The sequence below is a fragment of the Equus quagga genome, chromosome 15 (assembly GCF_021613505.1).
Source record: "Equus quagga isolate Etosha38 chromosome 15, UCLA_HA_Equagga_1.0, whole genome shotgun sequence".
In the NCBI taxonomy this organism is placed as follows: Eukaryota; Metazoa; Chordata; class Mammalia; order Perissodactyla; family Equidae; genus Equus; species Equus quagga.
Genome location: NC_060281.1, coordinates 82217365 through 82231651, shown reverse-complemented (window position 1 = coordinate 82231651; position 14287 = coordinate 82217365). Strand labels below are relative to the sequence as shown.

General features: G+C 44.0%; 1 protein-coding gene across 1 annotated transcript in view; it reads left to right on the top strand.

The window, feature by feature from the left end:
- Nucleotides 1–14287, top strand: part of LOC124227147 (P2X purinoceptor 6-like) — a 27734-nt gene that overhangs the window by 464 nt on the left and 12983 nt on the right.

The following is a 14287-nucleotide window of genomic DNA, read 5'->3' as shown; positions in this document are numbered from 1 at the left end:
ACAAAACTGAAGCTGAGCATTCTATAGCACAAGCTTTATTCAATGGCTGAAGAATAGAAAAATGGGAACAATTTCACAAATCAGCTTTTTAGCTCTAGGGGGATTAAGCAGCTGTTTTAAGGGGTCAAGATCGTGAAGGGGAGGAATATTCGTAGGAATATGGGGAACAGGGCAGGATTTTCTGGGGAATGCCGTGCCACCCCTTTTCATCCCTTATATGGTCTAGAATTTCTTGTCCTAGCTGTGGGTAGGTGTATTATGTAGCATGATAATGCATTACACTGAGTGTATGACGAGCTGTAGGGTCTGTGTCAGGTCAAGTCAGACTATCATGTTGCCTTCAGCTGGTTTTAACTGTTTTTGACCATGTGTCAAATCCATCTTCTCCTTCCTCTCTGTGGTTTCCTGTAAGCTAAAGATAATGTGTTAGGCTTGCTTTGAGCAGCATTGTGCTTAATTTCCTATGGGGTTGGTGGGCCAGGTAACAGAGCCACAAGTAAATGTAAGTTCCTCATATGGTTCCTACAACTTCCCTTGTGAGAAGCATTCTCCCCTCCCTGCACTCTCTAGCTTTCCCTTGTTTGCCCCTTAGATGAGACCCCTGGGAAGCTCACCAAAACCTCATGTGGTTTGAATTGTCCAATCCAGATTTAGCCTGGAAAGCACTCTGCCTGCAGAACCCAATAAAGGTGTCTGCCCCAGGTCCCACCCTGCTCCCTGCCTGCTCTCTGCCTGCGCCTCGTGCTGTGGCCCCTCTGGGTCCTCCAGGACCTGGGAGTAACACACTTCTCTATTTCACTTCCTCTGTGGTCTTTTGTTGAACCAGAGGTTCACCATCCAGTACCCCCAGGGCTCTGCCTAACAAATGTTAATTTGATAAGTCACCATACGTATTACAGGCATAGCTCATTTTGTTGTGCTCTGCAGATGTTGCCTTTTTTACAAATTGAAGGTGCGGGGGAAGAGGGAGAAAAACCCCCCTTTCCCCTTCTGATTCTTAAGGCTGGTCAGAGAATTACAGATGACGCAAGACAAGTTAGCAGAAGAAAATAAAAGTTTAATACGTGCACACGGGCAAGTCACATAAGCATGAAGAATTCCAAAGACAGTCAGGGGAAATGAAGTATGTCTGTCTTTCTGGACTGAGAAGAGGAAGACAGAGGTCTGAGACTTCAAAGTGAGAGAAGGCAATTTATAGAAAGATGAAAAGATTTCGTATTCGGTAAACAAATGTTTGTGTTGTCCTATCTATAGCCAGTGGGATGCAAAGGAGCTCTTTTGATAAAATGGCCCTTGCTGGATGCCTTCTTGCCTACCACACCTAGAGTTATCTATGGTAAGAGCTTCTTCCTGGGACACAGCGTTCTACTTAATTCTTTTAGGCAGTTTGGGGGAAGGTCACATATTCTTCCAGAATCTTCTTAGCCTTGATTGTCTTCAGCTCAAAATGATCCGCATCCCAGGGTGGCACATCTTGGGGTGGCCTGCCCTGAACCCCATCAGTTCCTTTCTCTGAAACGTCCCGGGAAATTTCACATGTTAAAAGCTGAGCTGGTGACTCTGGAGAGAGAAAGTGAGTTAGTAGCCAAGTAGTATGAAATCTGCAAAGGGAGAAAAGAACATAGATTGGAATGAGGGTGAACAAGCAGAAAAGGGGTCGGATCCCGTCTCCTCACACCACATTAAACCAGTTCCTGATCCTGGGAATGAGTCAGTCCAATAAAATGGGTGAGCTTCATTCATCTGATGGGAAATGTGAATCTTCTCTTTTAATAGATAGAAGTTAGATACTACTTGCCCTGTTCCATTCACATAAAAGCAGCATTTTTCACTGATGATTGCACAAGCTTCTCCTTGCTGGGCAGTCAGTGTCCACAACAGGTGGATTTTGGAGGACCACAGAGGCTAGGCTGCTAATCTCTGACTGGAGTATTTTCAAAGTTTGCATGGTAGTGTTGAATGTAGTGTTCCATTACCATGGAGAGATTTAAGATTGCCTTTCCAACTCGTAATCTCCAAAGCTGGGAATAAGACTATGGATGCTGAAAACAACTTGGAGTTAGGATTTTCAAGTGGATTCTCTATGACTTCTGAACTGGCACGTTGATGTGGCCAATCTTAGGAACAAAGGAACCCAAGTTTGCAATTTGTCCAGCATTTAGGGTGGAGTATCTGGTGACAGAAGGGGCCAGATATCCAAGTCCACATTGTCCTGAACAATTAGCTGGGAACCCATTATGTACTTGGTTGCCACATGAAACAAAAAGACCAATGTGGTTTACAGACAAGGTTAGAACTGAACCAGTAGTCCCCAGGGTCTGGAGTATTCCATCACCTTTGCTACTGTTACTGTTATTGCCTGAACATCTCCATTTTTCATGTGCTCCTGTCAATCAGAGAGCAGAAAAGATTGCAGAACAGCTGGTACAGGAGGCCTGCGGTTTGATTTTGGCAGCTGTAAAGTCTGGTCCTGTCACCTGACCATGTGAGTCCAGAGTTTGGATCCACCCACATATAGTTTGTGGTATGGGGCAGCTTAATCACGCGTGCAGCTGTAATACCCCAGGTCATACAATGGTGGTTTGTAAACGATCCAGAACATTTGGTGATTTGGCAAATGTTTGTGCCAAAGGGAGTAGTGTTAGAGTCACTTCCACTTTCCTTGAGAGGTTTGAAGATGCCACCTGTGGGATGAAACCACAGAGTTTGATTGCAATACTGTCCTGGTGCGCCACCAAGGAAAGGTCCAGTGTGAGGGTTACTTTCAATTCAAAGGGAAAAAGTTTTACCTGTTGTTTTCATCTGGGCAAGGGACAGTCCTGGAGTTTCTCTAGAGGCTTTCTGGGCCCACGTGACTCACCAGGAGAGGCAGAGTGGTGTTGTCCTTGTCGTGGACACCATACCCTATTGTTCATCCATCTCCCGTACTTAGTCCACCAGGTGTTCACATCAGCAGGAACAGAGACTAGTTCAGGTTCTTTGAACTCTCTAGCCGTTGACATAACCAACATTCAGATTGGATAGTTAGTGTGGCCAGGGTTTGGTAAACTGGAATAAGGGGGTGTTGGTCTGTGCTGGTCCTGTTGAGAAAGAGAGAGTTAGCAAGAGCAAGACACATACTGGAAAAGAGCTGATAGTGGAAACTCAGAGAGGGAAGTAGGACAGATAGAAACCAACACTCTCGAGTCTGCTTCCTAATAAGTGATTAAAAGGAATATGTATGCTGGTTAAGAGGAAAAGGGTTGTTGTTGGTGGCGGTGGTGGTGGTGTGTGTGTGTGTGTAGGGAGTTTTAAAAGCCAGAGGGGAAAATAGGTGAAAGTGAGGTTTCTTGATCCATGATCTTGGGAGAAACTGGCTACTCCATGAGGCTGGCTGCTTCTGGGGCCTGGGAATTGGCCCTGGAAATCCTTATTTAAGGTCACCTATGGGGACTGTCTCTGAGTTTTCTTAGAGCGATGTTCTGCATCTATTTTCACGTTGCTTGCATGGATCCAGGAAGATCTTTCCTTTATTTTGATGGAAGTGTATTTGGTCAGTAGGACTTCCTAAGGTCCTTCCCAGCGAGGTGACAGCGCATGTTTTCTTCTAAGGACCTTGATGGACACCCGATTTTCTGGTCCGATGGGACAGCAAGGCTTATCAGAAAGTGGGGACCATGCCTCTTTTACCTGTTGACCATATGCTTCAAGTATACCAGTCAATTATTGTCTACAGCTAGTCATAGCATCAAATTGTTCACTTAGGTTCCCATAATATTCACTTAATCCAGGAAGGGAAGGTTTAGAGTCGCCAGTAGGCATCGAACATTCAAACACTATTTCAAAAGGAGTCAATCCATCTCTACTATTTGGAATATGCTGAATCTTTATAAGGACCAAGGGCAGAGCCTCTGGCCTTTTAAGCCCAGTTTCTTGCCAGACCTTTCCTAAAGTCCTCTTGATGTTTAGAATTTGACAGCCCTGATGATCGAGGATGATACGGGGTATGAAATTTTAATGAGTACCCCAGAGTTTCTGCAAGCAAGTAGTTTGTGTCTGCTGTAGAATGAGTTCCTTGGTCTGATTTGATCCATAAGGGAATTTCAAAACAAGGAATAACTTCTTTTCCAGTGTTGTGGCATCTGCATGCCTAGTTGGAGAGCGTTCAATGCATCCAGTAGCCATACAGACAATAACCAAACAGGGAGAATAGCCTAAAGCTGGGGGCAAGGCTATCAAGTCCATTTGGAGTGCTGCAAAGTGTGGTGTGGGCCTGGGAGGACTTCCTGGGGTCTGCTGATTTCTCCCAGAAACTTGGTGAGATTGGCAAGTAGTGCACTGGGAAATAATTGGGTCAGAAATTTTGTGGATGCCAGGGCAAAGCCAATTGTCTTTTAGTTCCTTAACTATCCCCCATCTGCACATATGTCCCATTTGGTGGGAGATAAGTGCAGCCAAAAAGTCAAAGGAAAAGAAGCTGCAGGAAGTCTCGTTGGCCAAGCGTCTAATCCATCTGATCATTGTTTGGTGCCATGTTGTATCCCATGGTCTTTTTCAGATTGTGGGGCATTTCCGTACTGGTTAGTAATGGGAGTCAGAGATAAAGGCACATTTAAAAATTGAGTGGAGAAAGGACTAGGGGGTCCATGGTGAGCTGTATATTTAGCAGCCCTGCCAGCCTGTCATTTCCTGAAGATATGACATCAATTTCCTGAGTATGGGCTGAAGAGTGAGCAATGGCTATTTGAGAAGGGAGGTAAATAGCTTGTAATAGGGCAGCAATTAAGTGTCCATTAGCAATAGGTGTTCCTGCACAAGTTAAGGATCCATGGGATTTCCACCTTGTACCAACAGCATGGCAGACTCCAAAAGCACACTGGAGTCAGTGTAAAGAGTGGCAGTTTTCCCCTTTGCTCATGTGCAGGCTCTAATAAGATCTATGAGTCCAGCATCTTGGGCTGATTTTACAGTGGGCAAAGAATAAGCTTCAAGTGTTTCATGTGGGGAAACTTGGCATAGCCAGTTCTTATATTGCTCTGGAAATTCTGTTTACAGGAGCCATCACAAAACAGAAGTAAGTCTGGACTGTCTAAAGGGATGTCTGAGAGATCCTCTTGTGGCTTTGAGACCATTTCTATAGTTGCAGGGCAATCATGTGGGATAGCGTGGGGCTCTCCATCATCAGGGAGGGGTAATGAGGTAGTTGAATTCCAAGTATCACAACGATGTCAGATGATGGAAGAGTTAGTTAAGAGTGCACTTATAGGTCGTCTCTGGCCCTGTAGAGAGGTGTTGTGTCTATGAATTTGCAAAATAGCAGACACAGCATGGGGAACCTAGAGACGAATGGGAGAGCCTAGTGTTGCAGTACTGCCTTTGTCAGTCAGGGTGGCAGATGAGGCCACTGCATGGAAGCCTGGGGGCATACAACATCTAGTTGGCATGAGAAATATGCTATAGGATGTCTCTGAGAGGCAAAAGACTGCCCCAGGATGCCTTTAGCAATTCCACTATTTTCATGGCGGTATAGATGAAAAGGTCGTCAAAAGTAGGTGAGCCGAGAGCCAGGGGTGTGGACAAACCTAATTTTAAGGTTTCAAAGGAGTTTAATGGCTCTGAAGGCCAGGAAATAGGCTCTGGGGTGATAGTTGGGAGAAGAACTTAGAGAGGGTTAGCAAGGGCTGCAGAATCAGGAATCCGCTGGGGCTGTAACCAGCTGCCCCTAGACGTTTACGTGGCTGTTTTCTCGTTTTGAGTAGTAGGATGGACAAAATGGACTGAAGGCATTTAGGGGTAGCTTCTGAATGCCTTGAGATATGTCATGTCCCAGTAGGTAGCAGTCGTTTGCACCCACTGAAATTTAGACCTGGAGGCTTTATGGCCTCGAGCAGCTCGTGCCTTCGGGAGAATGAGGGCTCTGTAAGAGCTCCCTATTTAGTTGCATTACAGAGTGGAAGGTTATCCACACAGCGAACAGGAGTGGAGCCTTGAGTAGAGAGTACAGAATCCATGTCAGCTTTAAGGACTCCGGAAAATAATGAGAGGACTCAGAATATCCCTGAGGGAGGTGAGTCCACGTTAATTGCCTCCCTGTAAATGTAAATGCAGAAAGAACTTGTGAGTCAGGGTGCAAAGGGGTTGGAAAGAAAGCTGAGCAAGGGTCAACTGTCAGCAAAAACTGAGGTCGAGATGACAGCAGTATCAAGGACCAAGGATGCTGAGGAACTATGAAAGACTTTATGGCTCTGGGGTCTTGTACAAATCTATAGATTTGGTTCCCATCTGAGTGAAACTTGCCTTCTTTTTTCACTGGCCAGTGTCAATGCAAATAATCCATCCATAACCAATCTATATACCAAATTGGAATAAGTTGATGATCCAACCCCGAGGACCATATAGCCCAGGAGAGCCCTTTCACAAAGGAAGCAAACACTCCAAAGAAGTGGGGGTGTACAGAGTGGTTATATAGTGTTTGACGATAGTCATGAGATTGCTTTGGCAGCACAGCAATTCAGTGAGCACAGCAGGTCTGCGGTTGGAAGATGGGTGGTCACAAGGTGAGCACAGCAGGTCAGCAATCAATCCTTAGTTTAGGGAGAGATGCTTATCTTTAAGGAAATGCCAACGTGGGGGAAGTTACATCCTTGTCTTTAATGGCACTTTTCTTGTCTTTGGGACATAGTAAATACTTAAATCACTTATACAGTGCATGCTCACTGGGCCATGTCAGGCCCTTTTGGTAAAACAAGGTGAGGCTGAATTAGTTTTAACCCAGATGGCCTCCTCATATACTCCAGTATATCCTATATGTTTGTCATTTATTTATCACAAGATTGGAGTATTACAGGGTGAGGAAGTGAAAATGAATATACCCCGTTGCAAAAGAGAGTCTGTTATAGATTGAAATCTTCACTCTGCATCTCTGGAGAGCGAGTATTGGGCTACTGAGGGACACAGTTTATTCTTTTTCTTAGTAATGTGCATGCTAAGAATCCTACTTCATTTGCATGTGTAGACCAGAGACTAATTGGGACATCTTTTGAAGACTCATCCTCTTATATCAGGATGCGTTTCTAGCAAGGAAAGTAGGAGACTTGGAGTGTGGTCTGAGGGCAGGGAGATAAAAATGCCTTTCTCATTACAATTTCTAGTGGCATTCAATTTACATAACAAACTTCTGCCCAGAAGGTTTGCTGGTCAACAGTGGGAGACTAGAAAGGCATGATGAGTGTAATTGGGCCTAAAGATGGAGTGGGCTGAGCTATGGGCCATGAAATAGGCTGCCCAGAGACTCTTAACAGCTTGAATATAATCAGAGGTGAGAGGTAGGGATAAGCCTCTGAAGGGATAGTAGAGGAAGTCCCACCAGTGTCAATTAAGAAATACAGTTCCCATCCTCTAGTTTAATGGTAGGCTCACAGGTGCAACTGAGGATAGGCTGACCCCATCATTTAGGGGAAAATGCCTCTCAGGAGGAGAAAAACAAGCCTTCTGGAGGTGCTGGGGCCTAAAAGGGGCGTATTTTTTAAGCTTCCCCTTCTCTTAAGAGCAGTAGGATCTGTTTTCAATGCCCTGGTTTCTTGCAACACCTCCAGTTGTCTGGAGGCAAGTAGGGAGGCCTCTGAGTGGGCTGTAATTTACTCTCGGTTGCATTTTTCTTCTCTAAAGATCCAAGTTGTAAAGCCAGAAGAGTTGCTTTTAATTCCTTGTCTTTTACTTTCCTGCTGACTATTTTCAAAGAATTGTGTAGCAGCCTCCATTATTACACTTACTCGTTGCCCTGACCAACCACACACACTGTTTGGAATTTGTTGTTTTATATGAGGAAGAAAATTTCCTGCTGAAGCAGAAATCAGGAGGTTCCCGTGCTCTGGGGCTTCTGGGTTTAATGCAGTGTGACTGTGAAAGGTTTGTATGCCAAGTTCAACAAAGGCTTTTGGATGTTCCCCCTCATTCTGAGTGCATAATTCAATTTTTGGCCAGTTCACTGTAGGAGGAAATGCCTCTAAAAACACTCCTGTTAAACCTTGAATATCAGCCTCTAGCAGAATCACTTCCTGGTCATTTGCAGGAGGGCCTGGGACAGAGTCTGGCCACCTCTTTCCCCTATGAGAGTGGGTTTCCTCCAGGGGGCCGCCTGGCCTGTCTGACAACTACAGTGTAATCCTGGGCTGGAAGGACCCCCCCTTAGCAGCCAGTAGAGGTCTCTGTGGGTGGGGTTATGAATAGCCACTAACTTTCTAATCCGTCTCCAAATTTCGTAGGCTCTTCTGACAATGGAGGCAGGAGAGTTTCATAATTTAATAGATCACCTGCTGTCCAGGGGACATGAATTCTCTGCAGTGGACGTCCAGGATACATCCACAATGGACCCTGCATGGAATGCCTGAAGATGACAGAGCCCTGGGAAGTAGGAGGATAAGGGACAGCAAAGCCAGCCTTCCTGCCTCTCCTGGCTGCTTCTACTGAATTCACTTCCTGGCTTTCAGCATTTACACAGGTGACCTGTGTGCCCCTAGCTTGGAGGTGAGGCCTGAGTGCCCCGTAAGTCTCCTAAAGAGAGGGAGGTGATGATGGGCAGCTGAATGCTTTATGGAGAAGTTGGAGTTTTAGGATCTAAGGGAAGTGGCTGAGGAACTGGCTGATGAGCTAAGTCTTGAGAGGAGGAGTTTAAGCCAGGGGCCCAGAGATCCAGAAGATCTTCTGGGGAGTCAGGGACAGGGCCTTGGGGTTCCAGGGGAGTATAGGAGGGAGGAGAAGGAGGATTTTCATTTAATTTGCTTTTTAATTTTTGTTCTAAGTCTGACTTCTTTCAGTTTATTAAGAGATTCCCTCAGGCTAGCCATTATGTTTTTGGGGGTTTTCTTTTTAATTTGATCTTCCCTGAAACACCAGTAACACAACTGCTTGTGATAAGTGCTTTCTAAAATATTTTTCAAATATAGAAGTTTTTCTAATTCAAAAGATGCGTCATCTGGCCATTGATGAGTGGGATCTCCAATTGTGTGTTTATTCCACTAGTGATTCAATGCAATGAGCCTTTTTAAGGAAAGACCTGGAGGTAACTTCCCAGGCTTACAATAAATCTTTACCCTGGATGCAGGAGACGTCCCTTGGGAGGACACAGATGATGTAGCTCTCATGATCCAAAATGCTCACTCCCCAAAATAGAGAGAGTAAAGAGCTTTGTTGCATAGGCAGTAAGGATGGTGTAGTGAAAACGGTGTCTCCGGTGTCCCTCCAGAGCTTGAGATGCCTTCTGTCACAAACCCACTAATCAAACCAGCCATGACATTCCCTTGAGGCAAAGCCTAATCCAGAGCAGTCCCCTAACTCTTTTCAATTCTCTGAAGCCTGAGAGAGATGAGGAAGCTGTAGAATAAAAGAATGAAGCCGGCAGAAGTTGGTTCATGAGGTTTAAGGAGAGAAGCCATCTCCATGACATGAAAGTGCCAGGTGAAGCAGCAAGTGCTGATGGAGAAGCTGCAGCAAGTTACAGCGAAGATCTCGCTAAGATCACTAGTGAAGGTGGCTGCTCTAAACAACAGAGTTTCAGCGGAGACAAACCAGCCTTATTCTGGAAGAAGATGCCGTCTAGGATTTTCATCGGTAGAGAGGAGAATTCAATGCTTGGCTTCACAGCTTCAGAGGACAGGCTGACTCTTGTTAGTGGCTAATGCAGCTGGTGACTTGAAGTTGAAGCCAATGCTCATTGACCATTCTGAAAATCCTAGAGCCCTTAAGAATTGTGCTGAATCTACTGTGCCTGTGCTCGGTAAATGGAACAATAAAGCCTACATGGCAGCCCGTCTGTTTACAACATGGTTTACTGAATGTTTTAAGCCCACTATTGAGACCTACTGCTCAGAAAAGAAGATTCCCTTCAAAATATTACCGCTCATTGAGAACGTACCTGGTTGCCCAACAGCTATGATGGAGATGCACAGTGAGATTAATGTTGTTTTCATGCCTGCTAGCACAGCATCCATCCTGTATGCCCATTTTGATCAGGGATAGAGGAGTAATTTTGTCTTTCAAGTCTTCTTCTTTAAGAAATACATTTCGTAAGACTGCAGCTGCCATAGATAGTGATTCCTGTGATGGATCTGGGCAAAGCGAATTGAAAACCTTCTGGAAAGGATTTCCCATTCGAGATGCCATTAAGAACATTCATGATTTATGGGAAGAGGTCAAAATATCAACCTTAACAGGAGTTTTGAAGTTGATTCCAGCCCCCATGGATGACTTTGAGGGGTTCAAGATTTCAGGGGAGGAAGTAACTGCAGATATGGGGGGCAGAGCAAGAGAACTAGAATTAGAAGTGGAGCCTGAAGATGTGACTGAATGGCTGCAATCTCATGATTAAACTTTAACAGATAAAGAGTTGCTTCTGATGGATGAGTAAACAAATTGGTTTCTTGAGATAGAATCTACTCTTGCTGAAGATGCTGTGAAGATTGTTCAAATGACAAGAAAGGACTTAGAATGTTAGATAAACTTAGTTGATAAAGCAGTGACAGGGTTTGAGAGGATGTCTGCAATTTTGAAAGAAGTTCTAGTGTGGTTAAAATGCTAACAAACCAGATTGCATGCTACAGAAAAATTGTTCGTGAAAGGAAGAGTCAGTTGCAGCAAATTTCACTGTTGTCTTATTTTAAGAATCAGCCACAGCCACCCCAACCTTCAGCAAACACCACCCTGATCAGTCAGCAGCCCTCAACATTGAGGCAAGACCTTCCCCCAGCAAGAAGATTACAACTTGTTCAGTTGTAAGGTTCAGATGATGGTTAGCATTTTTTAGCAATAAAGTATTTTTTAATTAATGTATGTACATTCTTTTCTTAGATATAATGCTATTGCATACCTGATACACTACTGTGTAGTGTAATTATAACTTTTATTTGCAGTGGAAAATCAAAAACTTCATGTGGTTCACCCTACTGGGGCATTCATTTTATTGCAATGGTCTGCAACTGAACGTGCAATATCCCTGTGATATGTGTGTATTGTTTTGGTTCTTAGATTTAGTTCTCTGATCCATTTTGAGTTAATTTGTGTGTGTGGTGTGAGGTAGGAGTCTGACTTCATTCATTTGCATGTGGATATCCAGTTGTCGCAGCACAGTGTGTTAAAAAGACTATTGTTTCCCCCATTGAACTGTTTAGGCACTCTTTAGTTTTTAGAAAACTCAATTGGTCTTCAAGAGAATGAGAAGACAAGGCATAGACTAGGACAAATATTTGTAAAAGAGATATCTGATGAAAGATTGTTATTCAAAATAGAGAAAGAACTCTTAAAAATCAACAATAAGAAAACTAACAACCCAGTTAAAAATGTGCAAAAGATCCCAAGAGACACCTCACCAAAGAAGGTTTACAGTTGGCCAATAAACCTGTGAAAAGATGCTCCATATCGTATGTCATTATGGAATTGCCAATTCAAACAACACTGAGACACCACTCCACACCTGTTAGAGTGGCAAAAATCCAATCCACTGACAACGCCAAATATTGCCGAGGATGTGGAGCAGCAGGAGTGCTCATGCATCGCTGGTGGGAGTCCAAGATGGTACAGTCGTTGGGAAGACAGTTTGGCAGTTTCTATGAAATGAAACGTCCTTTTACCATGTGATTCAGCAACCACACTCCTTGGCTTTTATGCAAATGAGTTTAAAACTTAGGTCCACAAGCAGCTTTCCTCATAATTACTAAAACTTGGGAGCAGCCAAGATGTCCCTCAGTAGGTGAATGGATAAACTCTGGTACATCCAGACAAGAAACGTTACTCAGCACTAAGAAGAAAGGAGGTATCAAGCCGTGAGAATACATAAGACAACCTTAAATGCATATTACTAAGTGGAAAACGCCAATCTGAAAAGGCTACATGCTGTATGATTCTGTTGCAACCATATGACATTCTGGGAAGGGAAAACTGTGGAGACAGAAAAAGATCAGTGGTTCCCAGGTGTTAGTGGGGAGGGAGGGATGAATGGGTGAAGCACAGAGGATTTTTAGGGCATAGCCTAATAGTGTATACATGTACATGTCACTATACATTTGTCAAAACCCACTAAGAGTGAACCCTAAGTAAACAGCGGACTTGATGTGATAATGATGTATCAGTGTAGGTTCATCAGTTATAACAAATGTGCCAATCTAGTTGGGGATGTTGATAGTGGGGGATGCTGGGCATGTGTAGGGGCTCGAGGTATATGGGAACTCCATCTTCTGCTCAGTGTTGTTGTGTGAACCTAAAACTGCTCTAAAAAATGAAGTCTTTTTTAAAAACAATTGACCATAAATTTTCAAAATTGAATGGCCATATTTTGGGACTCTCAGTTCTACTCCATTGATCTCTATCTGTCTTTACTTCAATAACACGCTATCTTAATTTCTGTAGCTTTCGTAGTCAGTTTAGAAATCAGAACATGTAAGTCCTCCGACTTTGTTCCTTTTCAAAAGTGTTTTGGCTATTCTGGATCCCTTGTATCTGCATCTAAATTTTAGGCTCAGCTTGATAATTTCTGGAAAATAGGCAGCTGGGAGTTTGATAGGCATTGCATTGATTCTGCAGACCGATTTGGGGAGTATTGCCATCTTGACAATATTAAGTTTTTCAGTCCATGAAAGTGGGATGTCTTTCCACTTATTTAGGTCGTCTTCAGATTTTTTTCAGTGATGTTTAGTAGTTTTCGGTGTACAAGTCTTGTATTCCTTTTGTTAAATTTATTCTAAGGTATGTTTGTACAAAAATTTATTCTTTTTGATACTATATAACCAGAATTGTTTTCTTAATTTTAAGTCTGGATAGTTCATTGCTACTGTATAGAAATACACTACATTTTTATATTGTGTATTGTCTGTTGTATACAAGTCTGTATGCTGCACCTTTGCTGAACTTGTTTATCAGTTCTAATATTTTTTCTGTGGAGTCTTTCGAATTTTCCTCCATAAGATCATGTCATCTGTGCTAGAGGTCGTCGTACTTCTTCCTTTCCAATCTGGATTCCTTTGATTTCATGCTCTCACCTTATTGCCATGGCCGGAGCCTCCAGTAAAATGTTGAGCACAAGTGGTGAGAGGACATCCCGAGGTTGTTCCCGATCAGAGGGAAAGCTTTCAGTCTCTCACCACTGAGCACAGCAGCCGAGGGTTTTCATAGATGGTCTTCATCAGTTTGAGGGCAGTCCCTTCTACTCCAGGTGTGTTGACTGTTTTTTTTCTGTGTCTGTTGAGAGGATCAGGTGGTTTTTGTCCTTTGTTCTATTAGTGTGGCATACTACATTGATTGATTTTCACATGTTCAATCAGTCTTGCATTCTTGGAATAAATCCCACTTGGTCCTTTTATATATGTTGCTGGATTTGATTTGCGGATATTCACTTGAGCAATTGTGCCTCTCTATTCCTAAAAGATGTTGGTTTGTAGATTTCTTTTCCTGTGATGTCTTTGTTGGGTTTGGTGTCAGGGTGATCCTGGCTTTGTAGGATGAGGTGGGAAGTGTTCTCTCTTGTTTTTCATGTATCTTTTAGTGCTTTCTCTTCACTGCATCTTCATGGTGTTGCTCTGTGCAACTGCCTTGCTCAGTGGGGTCCAGCGTTTGGCCCAGCCATATCCCTTGAAGTTTACAGTTTACTGCATCAACCATGCTTGGCCACAGATATCCATTGGATGTTGGTGCCTGTGAAGGGGTGTGTGGTGAGAGCCCCTGTCTGGGTAGATAAAGTCAGTGCTCTGAAAGCCTGCACACCAGCTCTCAGGTTGTCATCAGCAAGGCGTTGGGGGAGCTCCTGTTATAAAATTGCACAAGCCTCTTGGTTTGAAATGCGTTTTTCTGGATTTTTGTGAAAGCATTTCAGGATAAGGCCCAGTTATGTCTAGGCCACACAAGAGCAAAGTACTGGAGCTGTCATCCCTGCAGGAAGTGGGAGCCCACCTGAGAAGTTGCTCGAGACGATGTCAGCCAAATATCAGAAGGGGTCAAGGGGGCGGGCTAAGGCAGAGTGTTCTAAGTGGCACCATCTTGTCTGGGAGTCCACCATCCTGTCACCAGCCCACTGAGCCAGACAGCCTGCAGGTGCCCCTGAAGTCCTATTCCACAAACCACATAGAAACCTAACAGCATGGAGAGAGTTCTTGGGGAAGAGGATATCTGTTTCAGTTGTGCGTTGCTGGCACGGATTGTCATCATTTTGCTGTAAACAAGTTCACACCCTGTCACACCAACCTTTACACTTTCAAAGAAGTGGAAAGAGCAGAAGGACAAAGACCCCTCAGCCCCAGGAATAAATCAGCCTGGGGTGGGGGGT